This window comes from Homarus americanus, unplaced genomic scaffold (genome assembly GCF_018991925.1).
Source record: "Homarus americanus isolate GMGI-L3 unplaced genomic scaffold, GMGI_Hamer_2.0 scaffold54443, whole genome shotgun sequence".
In the NCBI taxonomy this organism is placed as follows: domain Eukaryota; kingdom Metazoa; phylum Arthropoda; class Malacostraca; order Decapoda; family Nephropidae; genus Homarus; species Homarus americanus.
Window position 1 is genome coordinate 7107052 of NW_024750852.1, and position 14719 is coordinate 7121770.

The 14719-nt window shown below is 40.9% G+C and overlaps 1 protein-coding gene across 2 annotated transcripts in view; it reads left to right on the top strand.

Moving 5' to 3' along the window:
* The window catches only part of LOC121854385 (activating signal cointegrator 1 complex subunit 2-like), a 62065-nt gene that overhangs the window by 7902 nt on the left and 39444 nt on the right, over nucleotides 1–14719 (top strand). For both annotated transcript variants that reach the window (XM_042349028.1, XM_042349029.1), the window contains exons 2-3: nucleotides 87–273; nucleotides 9426–9563. The gene's annotated coding sequence lies outside the window, so the exon portion shown is untranslated. The remainder of the gene's footprint in view (nucleotides 1–86; nucleotides 274–9425; nucleotides 9564–14719) is intronic.

A 14719-nucleotide genomic window follows, 5' to 3' on the forward strand; every position in this document is an offset into this window, starting at 1 on the left:
AAGTTTGAAAATTTTATAACTACAGGTGTACAAGTGTATGTCCAAACTCATTTTTATACCTAATTATTGTTTTTCTTTTCTTAAAGGTTACCAGTGTGGTGATGGGAGATGTAGGCACTCAAACGCAAGGCCTAGTGCCTCTAAGTCATGGAACTTTTGTATTTATCTCAACAATCAAGAATGAACATGCAAGTACACAGTGTTGTCTTCCAGTCACCAGTGATGCCAGCACGTCCACTGATGAACTAGCAAATTATCTGAAACCTTTTATCGGTGTGTTCAGATTTTTGTTATGTGTACAGTATTTAGTTTATTTTTGTTGGTTGTTGTGGTTAAGGTTTTGTTTTCTTGACATCTAGAAATATCAGTGTATTTCAGTGAGGCATATCACCTATATATATTGTTTAGGTGCCTTTGGATAGCCTATTGCATAATATGCAAAGTGCATGCTTATGAACTAAATGCTCTAGGGCCCTAATTAAACAGTGGGTTTTCACAAATTATAGTTATTATAGTACTACACTTGAGGCACTCAGCATTAGAAGGGGGGTAAAGCAACACCTTGGCCAAAATGTGTTTTTTGATGGATATCACTATTTTCACCCTTCCTCTACATGTTGGTGTTGGATGTAACCCTCTAGCTAGAATAGAAATATGATAGAAAGTCCTTCAAAAATAAGGTGTGATTTCACCTCAGGCCTGGAGCTACGTATCTGGCTGTGCGCTCAGTCAAAGAAGGTGGCAACATCCCGTTCAGAGTGAGAGGAGCGCTGGCCAATGACAGTGCGCCTTCCTCGGACCATACCCCCTGAGGCAGCCAATTACAACGGATTTCCCCTTGCTACGTCACAACTCCTCAGCCAATCTGCGCGCCCAGATGCTGCCTCCTTGTTAGTTTTGGGGCATTGAATTGCATAAGGAGGTTCAGTGTACTTTCTACTGCTGTTTTTTATAACTTTTTGGCATAACATTGACATTATTTGTGTTCCACTGGTGTGAGAAGTGCTGTGAAATACTTGCTCGATATTAGAGTGAGGTCAGGCCTTCTGGTGTGGTTTCAGGAGCCTATTATTCCTGAGCGTGTGTTTAGTGACGACAGTGCTCACTTGGACAACCCAGGAATGCTTGGTGATAGTGATTTGGGTACAGTATACTCATAATGCAATAAGTGACTACTATGCATCACAAGACCTTTTTGCAGACTGTGTTTCGGTACATAGTTACGTGACATGCACTAGTGGCAATAATGATGACGAAAGTGAAGATGAAAATGATGAAAGTGAGTCTAATGGAAACACAAACAGTGACATTATTCACAACAAGAACAGATAGAAGTGGACAGTGACGAGACATGCATTGACCTTGATAGTAATGAAAGTGAGCCAATAACTCAGTCTTATAATGAAACTGAACTGTTTCCGGCATCAATAATCAATGATTTAGTTGATGAAGAATCTGTGTGGCGATTTTTAGAGAGTGCACAGAAAGATTTTGATCTGGACGTGATTGATTATGACGAGGTCATTAAAGTTATACGCACTCCTCAGGATTTACGTAACTTCAAGTTACTACAATCTTCAGGGATAATAAAACGAAGGAACTAAACAAAGTTAGATTGTACAGGTTGTACCTCTCTAGTCCGGCATTCTGTGGTCCGGAAACTCCCGTGGTCCGGAACGATTTTAGTTTGTCCAATGGGTAGATAGGCAGTTTTTTTTTTTTACTTATCTGAATTATTATTATTATTATTACAGGAGTATTAAATTTTTGCCCCTCAGGCCTCAATGTGGGTCAGTGACCTATGCCCGGGTGGGCTAATCCCCTTAAAAAAAAAAATAATAAAAGCCGCGAGAAATTAAGGTTTGTTTACATCTGGCAGTTCGGCTGCTCTCTCTCTCTCTCTCTCTGCTTGTCTATACAGAGTACAACATTTAACCCTTCAATATATATGAGCAGTAAATAAGTGTTGCTTTCATATTCTTATGTAGAGTAATGACGATATATTTTCACATGTGCGCACTTACATACGAGCAGTCTCAATTTTTTTTACCATTAATGGTTAGCTGCTTATATTGTTCCATTTATTAACATTAAATAACATTACAGGTACTTCAAGCAACCATATTCATTTTTTACATTAATTTTACTACAGCTAAACTCAGGGTCTTATTTTCTTCAGTTTCATATGTAGAACCAATCAGTCACTGGTTTCGTAAGCTTTAACATAAACAATGCTGGCAGCCGTCTCGTCTCCTCTAATATTCCACGTATTATTAATAAATTGTATTGTTAATTTTGCACACACGTACATTAATTCAATAAAAACAAATTCAGAAACATTAATTAAAATATATATGAACAGTAAATAAGTGTTGCTTTCATATTCTTACGTAAAGTAATGACGATATGTTTTCACGTGTGCGCATGCGCACTTACATATGCAATCTCTCATTTTCTTTATCATTATCGTTAGCTACTTCTATTGTTCCATTTATTAACATTAAATAACATTACTTAGAACAACCATATTAATTTTACTACAGCTACAACCAAGGTCTTATTTTCTTCAGTTTTATATGTAGAACCAGTCAGTCACTGGTTTTGTAATCAACGAAAACAATGCTGTGTCATTTCCTCGTGTTTTAATATTCTACGTATTATTAATGAATTGTATTGCTCATTTTGCACACATAAACATTAATTCAATAAAAAAGACATTCAGTAATAAACAATAATGAATCTTTTGTACATAAGAGAAATGACGCTGTTTACACGATTATGCACGTCGTCTGCACGTTGGCGGGCCGTTCAAACCCGTCGAAATTCAAGTTTCCGCCGTCAAAATTTTTATTTATTTATTTTTTTGTGTGTTCCAATAAAATATGTTAAGAATTAAAAACTCGCGAAATTTGAGAAGCTACTATACGACATTTAACCCTTCAATGTGTCTTCAAAGAGACCATGACGCAGAGAAAGTGGTGCTAGTGCTTCCAGGCATAAGCACAAGTCACTATCTATCCAGGAAAAGGGTGAATTTCCATGGTCCGGCACCGGTCAGGTCCCGAGGTTGCCGGACTAGAGAGGTACAACCTGTAATACTATTATCATAATACTGTTCTTACCAAAGATTATGCAAATTTTCTCCGCCTTTGTATTTGTATGTTAATTACGTTGGTGGGGGGGGTGAGTGTAGTGGTGTTTCCTTATTATTACACACTATTATACTGTACTTAACAATATTATAAATCTTTGTCTAATAATAGGGACGGAAAGATAAATACTGATTGGCAAATGAGTTTTTTATTATTATTTCATTTTTGGGGAGTTTATGTGGGGAGGTGTAAGACTAGTGTTGTTTTGGTGATCATTAACTTGTTTTACAGTATTAGACCACAATAATAAGAAAATTTTGCAGAAAAACGCAATTATTGTTGGTTTGAAGATCAAACAACTGTACATCACGGGTAGTTATTCTCATTCAACTCGTGATAAAATAATAACTATTCACAGTGCAGCTGCTCCTCTATTTAAGAACGTTCAACTTACAAACTTTCAGAGATACAAACATCATCACTGAGGAGGGATACCTGCCAGAACAGGTGTTTAATGCGGATGAGACTGGATTATTTTGAAGAAAATTCCAGATAGACCAAACATTACCTAAGAGGAGAAGAGTGAGCCAGGTTTTAAAGCTGTATTAAAGGGTATGGCTGTACTAAATATCCATAATCTTTTCATTTTTTACAATATGTTTGGTATCTACAAGAGTAAGTTGGACTTACAAACAAGCCTCAGGAACGTAACTCGTTCGTCAGTAGAGGAGCACCTGTACTAACTTCCAGTTTTCACAGTTTGCTAGGAGAGGGATTGAGCTGCACGATAAAAAAAATCACCCTCTAGCTTAAAAAAATAAGTTATGGTTGTTTGAACTTCGAAAAACTTTAAATGCGTTTTCTCATATTTTTTAATTTGGCGCTTAACTCCCTTCTAATGCGGAGCGCTTCACGTATTTAAGTGCCTTTAACTGTTTATACATATTGAGTAAGATTCATTGGTTGCTAAACTGTGTGGAATCAGGACTGGATTTTTATGACTACTGTTGTTATGCTATTTCCAATAGAATAATAGGGTTGGTATGAACAACATATAAGGGTGGACTTAACTATTTAATAATTAAAACACACAACACTGGTATGACACACGGCAGCACTTCCACAACACACGGCAGGACTCACATGGCTCACGGCAGGACTCCTACAGCACACGGCAGTACTCCGGTGCAGTACACGGCAGGACTCCCACAGCACACAGGTCACGGCAGGACTCCTACAGCACATGGCTCACGGCAGGACTCCCACAGCACACGGCTCACAGCAGGACTCCTACATCACACAGCAGTACTCCCACAGCACACTGCAGGACTCCCACAGCACACAGTACTCCCACAGCACACTGCAGGACTCCCACAGCACACAGGTCACGGCAGGACTCCTACATCACACAGCAGTACTCCCACAGTACACTGCAGGACTCCCCACAGCACACACGGCAGGACTCCTACAGCACATGACAGGCTCCCCAGGCACATGGCAGTATCCCACAGCACACTGGGACTCCACAGCACACAGGTCCGGCAGGACTCCCACAACACATGGCTCAGGCAGTACTCCTACAGCACCGGCTCACAGCAGTACTCCTACAGCACAGGCTCACGGCAGTACTCCTACAGCAACTCACGCAGTACTCACACACACAGCTCACGGCTCACGCATGACTCAGCAGTACTCCTACACACAGCTCACACAGGACTCCCCACAGCACGGCTCATGGCAGTACTCCTACAGCACCTCTGGGCGTACTCCCCAGCACAGCTCTTGGCAGTACTCCTACAGCACCACAGCTCACGGCAGTACTCACAGCACCACGGCTCATGGCAGGACTCCTACAGCACCACGGCTCACACGGCAGTACTCCCAGCACACACACAGCTAACGGCAGTACTCCTACACGCACCACGGCTCACAGTACTCCTGCATGGCAGTACTCCAGCACCACCTCACGACAGGACTCCCCAACACATGGCTCACGGCAGTACTCCTACACATGGCTCATGGCAGTACTCCTACAGCCACGACTCACGACAGTACTCCCACAACAAGCACAGCTCATGGCAGGACTCCCACAGCACATGCACCAGGACTCCCACAACACCGGCTCACAGCAGGACTCCTACAGCACACGGCTCACGGCAGTACTCCCCACACACACAGCTCATGGCAGTACTCTGCTCCCAACACGCACAGCTCACAGCTCCCCAGCACACACAGCTCACAGTACTCCACAGCACCACCTCACAGCAGTACTCCCACAGCACACATGGCTCATGGCAGTACTCCTACAGCACACGGCTCACGACAGTACTCCCACAGCACACACAGCTCATGGCAGTACTCCTACAGCACCACAGTTCATGGCAGGACTCCCACAGCACACACAGCTCATGGCAGTACTCCTATAGCACCACAGCTCATGGCAGGACTCCCACAGCACATGCACAGCTCACGGCAGGACTCCTACAGCATACGGTTCACGGCAGGACTCCTACAGCATACGGTTCACGTTAGTACTCCTACAGCACACGGCTTACGGCAGCAAGTGTTGACCGAGCCTGCCAGGAGTTCCATCTGTCCCGGGGTGATGATTCGCAGCTACTAGCTCACCTCCGTCGCACCACCTCGTCGTCCCGTCTCATTGGCCAGTCTCGTTATGACTGTCCTGCCTTTCAAGAAGAATGGAAAAGAAGGTCTTCATCCGCTACAATATTGCCCCATAGCTTTGACCTCCTTTATCTGCAAGCTGTTTGGAAAGACGATCAACTCGTGATTAGTATACTACCTGGAGAAGAATGTCCTCCTTTCACTATATCAATCTGGCTTCCGGAAGGTGCATTAAACAACAGATGCTCGTTTGTCTTGAGTCATCAGTCTGTGAGGCCTTTGCTTGTTGCCAACATCTCATCTGCATTTTTTTTTGACCTCGAGGGAGCTTGGAGATTTGGCATCATTAAGGAGCTTCACAATTTTTAATTGTCCACCTGTTGATCTTCAACATCAGTATCGCCAGGTCCAGTGTTGGTTTCATCACCGCTTTCCACAGTTTGTAACCAACACTTGTGTAGTTGACGAGACTATGTCCCCACAGTACACTCAACATTCAAGCCTCCCATGACCTTTTGGCTTCAGGATAAGTGAGATTGTGAGTATTCTATGTCTTCCTCCTGTTCAGATATGCCTCATGCAGTTCCCTAGTGCCACTCTGTGGATTTTCCCTGAAGTTCAAGGTTGTCAGTATTTAACGAAAAGGACTTACTTCCTCCCTTTATGGTTCATTCTCTTTTTCTAGAGCATGTCTCCTCTCACGGAGTGACTAATCCTGTTTACACAGGTGGCTCTAAATCTGTTACAGGGGAGGGTTTTGGTGTAGTTTTTCCTGAATTATGTCGGGATGGTAATCTCCCCACTATAGCATCTACTTTTACGGCAGAGCTTTCTGGTATTTTACTTGCCCTCAAGATTATTTTTTACCCAACTTCATGGCGATTTTACAGTTTTTAGCAATTCTCGTAGTACTCTCCAGGCCTCATCACCTCATTCCTTAGTTACAGATATTTTACAGTGGCTGTTTCTCATCCAACGTCGGGGCCGGAAGTCAGTATTTGCTGAGTTCTGGCCCATGTGGGGAAGAAGAGGAATGAGTGTGCTAATGCTGTGGCAAAAGCAGCTGCTTTTTGTCCTGTGGCACATCATTCCCTCTACCTGCCTCTGATATGAAGCCAGTAATAAGAGCTGCCATCCGCTCAAGTTGGTAATGCAGGTGGGATACTGTCGGAGTAAACAAGCTCCACGAAATCCACCTTGCATTGGGTGCCTGGGGATATCAGGGACTCTCACACCACCTGGAGACTGCTTTGGCCCGCCTCCGTATTGGCCACACATGGCTAAATCATGGTTTTTTAATGGAGAGGGTGCCCTCTCCCCATTGTGATGACTGCTTGGTCCCATTGACTGGTCGACACCTCCTGGTGGAGTGCCCCAGTCTCAGAGATCTTCGTCGTAAGCACCTCTCACAGTGCCGGGCGGGGAGACAAGTCTTACTGTCTCTCTTGGGGGACATCCTCTTATTTGTGGAGGAAGCCAGCCTTCTACACAAGCTTTGAGTTTTATCTATTAACATATAAAGGGTTTCACGAAAGTTCTATGTTATATATTACTAAATGTTTTTTTTATTTTGCATTATTTTATTTTAGTCTTTTAAACCTTTAATTTAATTTGGCAACATGTGACCTAAGCTGTTGCTTAGCTCACCTATATATGTCATTGTCAATAAGGGTCAAGTTAGCAAGCCAGCTTTCTGTAAAGGTCAAAATGGTATGTCTCCCTTCCCACATGGCTACTACATCTGATTTCATAAAGTCATCTGGGCTAATGGTTCCAGAGCAACCTATGAAGTGTTACCTTACAGTGTGGATGTATCCCCCAAACCCCCACGTAGTGCATGTCGTCAGATTTAGCTCTCAAACACACCAGCACTCATCCCCAAGGAATACTGGCAACTCAATGTTTACTTGACTTATAGCAATCATCTCATCGCCCCACTTCTGCGTGCAGGACATCCTCCCAGACTTCATCGACTAACTAACAGATGACATCTTGCAAAGCATTATAGAAATATGAACCTCTTCTACCATCACCCACATCAGTTGTTGCAGAACTAGAAGTTAGGTGGCACTACATCAGCACAACAAATTCCTAGCTACCCTCTTCTCTACTGGACACCATCATCACCACCAGGAATATGTATCCACACATTCATGTCATCCTCCTTACTCTGCTAATTATGCCCGTCTCCAATGCCACTGCTGAGCGCTCATTCAGCATTCTCCGCTGACTCGAGACATTTGTATGGACCAAGATGACTGATCAACGACTGACCAGCCTCATTCTTCTTCACATTCATCAGGATATTGTTGTAGATGTCAACATTGCTGTTAAGGAGTTTGATGCTACAGGACACAGGACTCAGTCATCTTGCTCTTGACTGATATTAAATTTTAACTCAATCATGTGTTTTAATATCTCATATAATGCATAATGTTTATTAACAAGAAAGAGAGAGAGAAATTAAATTTGAATTCAATGTATTAATATGTAAAAAAGTGTACAGGGAGTCCCTGACTTAGGAATGCCCACTGATACGAATGGGGTTAAACTTGAAATTTACAGTATTTTATTTACCTGATGACTTATTTTTTACTTTCACTTACTGTATTTTGTCATTCCTTTTCTTATTTTGTCTTAAATTAAGTGATTTTAGATGTATAAAAGGACTTAGGCTGTGAAATAGTGGGATTTTAAACATTGTTCTGTAAGTATGGTATGCATATAGCATGTGTTCCGACTTGCGTACAAATCTAACTTAAGAACGTCCTCAGGAATGTAACCCCGTTCGTAACCCGTGGACCCCTGTATAGATAAGAGAGAAAGAAATTAAATTTGAATTTAAAGTATTAATATCTCATATGTATAATGTTAAATGATTAGAGAAGCAGAGAGAGAAAGAAATAACATTTTAATTCAATGTATGTGAAGTACAGTACGTACACTGAATAAACTGAATAATATAGTGTTTATAGCTAAAACAAAAATAGGTTGTATATAATGTATAGTGAGAGAAAGAATAAATTTGTAATAAACTTATTTTGAGCCAAATAATTGTTTTTGTTATTACCACACTGACAGCAGTAGTAGATCCAACTTACTATCACACTATCATGTTTGAAATATTGCATCTCCAACCTTAGAACATGTCCTAATGTCCATTTCATATGGCCTCCCACTTCCTGACTGACCACCTCATGCACATAGTTTTTCTAAGTCTGGCTCCGCCCCTAAGTTGGTGGGATGTGGGATGATGAATATCGTTAATGTGAGTTTGTTTACATCGTAAATGGGGTGTGGTTTTAATATATCGGTATTGTTAACTTGAATTATCGTAGGTTGGGATATTGTAAATAGAGGTTTACCTGTACTATATATTTTTACCTTTTTTATCTATGGTGTATTGAGCAAACTTAGCCTGAATAAAGGCCACTTTGTCAGTAGCATTGCCCTTCAGAGGAAACACTTTCATGTGTACCTCCTCTAAGCCATCACATTGTTTACGGAAAATATCAGCACTAAGGCTTGAAATAGTGAAAAACAGATGCAATTTTTTTTCTATGTGAAATTACTGTATACTGTATATGTAAAACTACTTTACTAATTCACATGAGGTTTTTATTATTATTATTGCATTTTCAGTTATATCTTGAAGGGTAGATGGGGTAATTCTCCTTTATAATATTAACTTCCTGGTGGTGCTTTCAGGTAAAAAATGCTATTCTGTGTTGTCGAGTGGAGGAAAAAGACGAGGACGACCCAGGAAGCGCAACATAATGACAGAAGGTACTGCAAAACACGAGGCAGCCAGTGATATATCAGAAGTAGCCAAAGTAAAAAACACTGGTATGTTTTCTTGTTCTGAATAAAGTTTTAAGGAACTTAGAGACTATGGGTATATTTGTTCATGCTTAATAAAATTGTGAGACATGTAAACTATTACTGTAGTGTATAATAGTATATTTCATTCTGAATATGCTAAACCTTGAGATAACTGCTCTCTCTCTCTCTCTCTCTCTCTCTCTCTCTCTCTCTCTCTCTCTCTCTCTCTCTCTCTCTCTAGTCAGGAGGAAAATATATATATATATATATATACAGATATATATATATATATATATATATATATATATATATATATATATATATATATATATATATATATATATATATATATATATATATATATATATATATATATATATATATATATATATACACGTATATACTGATAACCACAAGGAAAGAAGAAAACACGAAGTTCCCAAGCTCTTTCGTGTAATTCACATCTTCAGGGGTGAGTACAGACTAAAGAGAAGTACAAAACAAGGTGTATATATGCAGAGGAGGGTGAGACCAGGTCCACAATGGTCAGGTATTAGGTAATGACCCTACTAATCTTTAAAAAGCACCGCAACGGTCGGTAGTCAGGTCAGAGGGTAAGGTGACCCAACCTTCTCACCTGGTTGCAAATCTTCTTAATTGCAAAATTGTCCAGTTTGTACATACATTACTCAAATTCATGTTGACTTCTTCGGTATGTTTAATGAGACTAGATTCTATGATGTTCCTACTGTCAATTGAATTACAAGGTAATATTGAGGAGGCATTATCCCAGTCAATGCAATGTTTATTATCCCTCAGAGAGAGATATATATATATATATATACACAAAAAGGCAAAAACATTGCCAGGATTCAAAACATTCAAGGACAGAATTACACTTCTGTTGGGGGGGTGGGGGGGGAGTGTTGCTGGTTTCAAGCTAAAGCCCTTCATGATATATCATTCAGAGAACCCCAGGGCTTTTAAACATGTCAGCAAGCACACACTGCCAGTGTTTTATTGCAATAATAAGAAAGCCTGGATGACCTTAGCACTGTTTGAGGATTGTTTCATGACTTGTTTCATTCCACGAGCCAAGGAATATTGTCTGCAACAACGGATTCCTTTCAAGATTTTGCTGATTTTGGATAATGCTCCGGGACACCCACCACACCTGGACGACATGCACCCTGATGTTAAGGTCGTGTACATTTCACCTAACACTACCTCTGTCATCCAACCCATGGATCAAGGTGCTATTGCTGCCCTTAAAGCGTATTATTTACGCACTACCTTTGCTTAGGCTGTTGCTGCTACTGAAGGTGAGAAAACGCTCAGAGAGTTTTGGAAGGAGTACAACGTTTTGTCATGTATAAAGAACATTAGTGCAGCATGGGATCAGGTTACAAAACATTGCATGAATGGAATATGGAAGAAAGTCCTGAAAAGATATGTGAACAGTTTCAAAGGATTTAATGAAAATGAAGTTATTTCGGATATTAGTAACAAGATAGTGGAGTTAGGTAAACAGATGGAGTTAGAAATTGATAATGAAGATGTTGAACAGTTGGTTGAAAGTGTAGCAGAAGAGCTCAGTAATGAGGATCTTATTGAACTAGATGCACAGAAAATTGCAGAGGAAGAAGAGAGACAAAATGTAGAAGAAGCGCCTGTACCCCCAAAAAGATTTCGGTGAAACAAATGGCAGAGGCACTTGCTACAATTAATAAAGGAATACAAATGTTTGATGGCATGGATCAAAATTATGAGCGTTATGCCAAAGTTGACAGAATGATCCAAGATGCACTTGCTTGCTACAGAGAAATTTATAATGAAAAGTAAAAACAAACTGTGCAGTCTAAATTGGACATTTATTTTAAGAAGTCCCCCAGTGCTGTCTCCTCACGCCCCACCAGTGCTGCCTCTTCACTCCCTCAAGATGATCCAATACCTTCAACCAGCAAGTTTCCACAGTCCATAAACCTGTCTGAAGAAAGCGACATTGGTGACCCACCCAGCCCTGTCTCCTCCTCTGCTTTTTCTAGTTAATGTAGTCTCCATGTATAATTAGAAAATTATGGGGGTCCCGTGTGCATTCAGCTGACTACATTAAAGGTAAGTGCTCAGTCACACTGTATCCATTCCTCATTATTTATTGCTTTTACTGTACTGTATCCATTCCTCATTATTTATATTTTTACTGTACTGTATTTCATTGTAGATTTTTTTTTAAATTGAATTTTTATTTATTTATTTATTTATTTTTTTTAATTTTTTTTATCTACGTCGGACTTACTACCAATCGGACTTACGACCTGGATTTGGGTCCCTAACCCTGTCGCAAGTCGGGGAGCACCTGTATATGTTGGCGTTGCCAATCCATCTCTTTTTTTTTCTTTGCTATTAGTGGTTAGCCACTTCTATTGTTCCATTTCTTAACATTAAATGACATTACTTAAAACATATATATTAATTTTTTACATTAATTTTGCTACGGCTACAACCAGGGTCTTATTTTCTTAATTTGCTCTTGTAGAACCATCGTCACGGACTCTCGGCTGTAAACACAAACGAAAACAATTGCGTCCCATCTCTTCTTGTGTGACCATATTATTATTCATTTATATTGTATTAGGTGCATTCAGAAACATTATTTAAAGAATATAGTTTGCAATTTTCATTAATTGTATTGTTTTGGGGGAAAAGAGGGTAAAAAGCCACACAAAACATATGAAAAAGTCACACTTGGGAATGCATCTCATTAGTATAGTAACATTATACTAACCCAACTCTACCTCTGATCAGAGCAGCTGTGTGGCTCCTTTATATTTTGGTCAAGAGAATTACTGACAGGATGTGAAACTCGTATTTTTAGCTGTGATGTTTTTTGTTGCCATGATCGGCCACCAGGGTGTAGCACCATCGCTATTGTTTTGGTGTCATCGACTCATTGCAAATGGCTGACTGGCGGCTGAACTTTTTGTTAACATTTCTTTAATCTTTCTAAGAGCATTTTTCATTTAGTTAATAAACAAATGTTTCTTAAAAGTAATACAGTCCTTAAATAATGTAAGACGTGTATCTTGTGTGGGTTACGTATGGTGAGGAAGGAGGTACAGTGAGATGTTGTGAGCTTCCCTCTGCTGTTAAGCCATTATTTATGTCTTCAGCAAATTTGCCGTAAGTTTGTGATAATTTGGCTTGTTTTTCAGTATTTTATTATTAGTAATATTATTAGTAACACAATTTTTTGTGCTTAGTGGACTACTGCTCGTCCCAGACTCCCTATCTAGGCACCTCCACCTATGGCGCTTGGCCTCCCATCCGTAATACGGGCGCATTAGACGCAGGGTAATTTGGGATACATTGAAAAAAAAAATGCGGCTTACTGCATTTACAGACTCCGGTAGTTTAGACAAAAGGAAAACATCTCCAGCACCCAGAAACGTTCTGGGGAAGTGGGCAACTGTCCGTCTGTGCAAGATGTCTAGTTTAGACACTTGGAAACTTTTCCCAGTAACCGGAAAAGATTCCAGGGATAAGGAATTGTTCTGGGTTTGAGAAAGTCATTCTGGTTAGCCGGAAATCTCTCATCCCCGGAAGTGTTCTGCACCAATTGTTCTGGCTAATGAGGATATTACTGTATAGATATTTCTGATTATTGCTTTCATTTTGGGTGCATGAATTTTTTTCTTAACTTACCATTTTTCCCTCCAAATATTCATAAAGATAAATCAGCAAATAATAAACTAAGCTAAATATAAATAAAATCTATATGTTCAGCCATGCACAATGTTATTTTGCTACAGTAAGTCCTCGTTTAATGTCTTCCCGCTTAAAGTTGTTTCGGTGCTACTTCGCTGAACTTTAAAGACCCAAAATTTGTTTAAAGTCCCGGGGATCCGATACTACGTCCGTTTGCATTGTCACGGACTACTTTCTACAGCACATCACCAGCTCTTGTCTGGCCACGTTACGCTCTCGGCTCGGCGCGCTGCCCTCTCTCGCAGAACGTCACAGAGTTCCCAAGTGACGCCAAGCCAGTCTCTGTTACGACTTCACATCATTCTTGTGTGCTTAACTGCTTTTGCTCTAAAACTGTACTCTAACCATTCAAAATGGCTTCCAAGCACCCATCAAGTGTTACTGATGCTAGTGTAGTGAAGAGGCAAAGTAAGACCATTATTCTTGCTACGAAAATGGATGTATTAACCCGATTTGAAAAAGGGAAACGTGCTGTGGACATAGCCGCTGTGCTTGGTCTAACCCCCACAACGGTGCGTACTATCCGGACCAACGCTGACAAGATTAAGTGGTTCTTCTCTGAGTGCTACTAAGACGACTCATACTAGAAGCACTGTGATAGAAGGTGGAAAAGATGCTGGCAATGTGGATGGAGGACCAGAATCAGCGATAATGCCCTGTGAGCCTTATGGTTATCCAGCATAAGGCCAGATCATGTTTGACGACATGAAGGAAACAGAGGGTGAAGGATTGAAGGAAGAGACCTTTATGGCCAGCCGAGGTTGGTTTCAACAATTTAAGCGTTGGTATAACTTCCACAGCATAAAGATGACTGGTGAAGCTGCCAGTTCAGATACGGTTGCTGCCGAGACATTCCCGTTAGAATTCAAACGGATTATCCAGCAAGGAGGCTCCTTGCCAAAGCAAGTCTTCAATGTGGATGTGACTGGTTTCTTTTGGAAGAGGATGCCTGAGAGGACCTATATCTCCAAGGAGGAGAAAAGAGCGCCAGGTTTGAAAGCGGCTAAAGACCGCTTAAAGCTGATGCTTGGCGTGAATGCTGCCTGTGGGTGACTTCAAGCTGAAGCCTATGCTGATTTCTCGTGCTGCCAACCCACTGGCCCTGAAAGGTTACTCTAAGGATCACCTTCCTGTCATCTACAAGGCAAATAAGAAGGCATGGAAAACCGGCGCCATATTTAGCCAGTGGTTGAACGTGTACGCCGTCCCTGCACGGAAGGAATACTGTGCCAAGGAGAACCTTAACTTCAAAATTCTTCTGGTCCTTGACAATGCTCCAGCTCATCCTCCCAATCTCAACGACTTGCATGACAGTGTAAAAGTTGTATTCCTGCCTCCCATGACAGCACTGGTGCAGCCTATGGACCAAGGCGTCATCGCTGCATTCAAGGCATATTATTTACGTCATACCATGG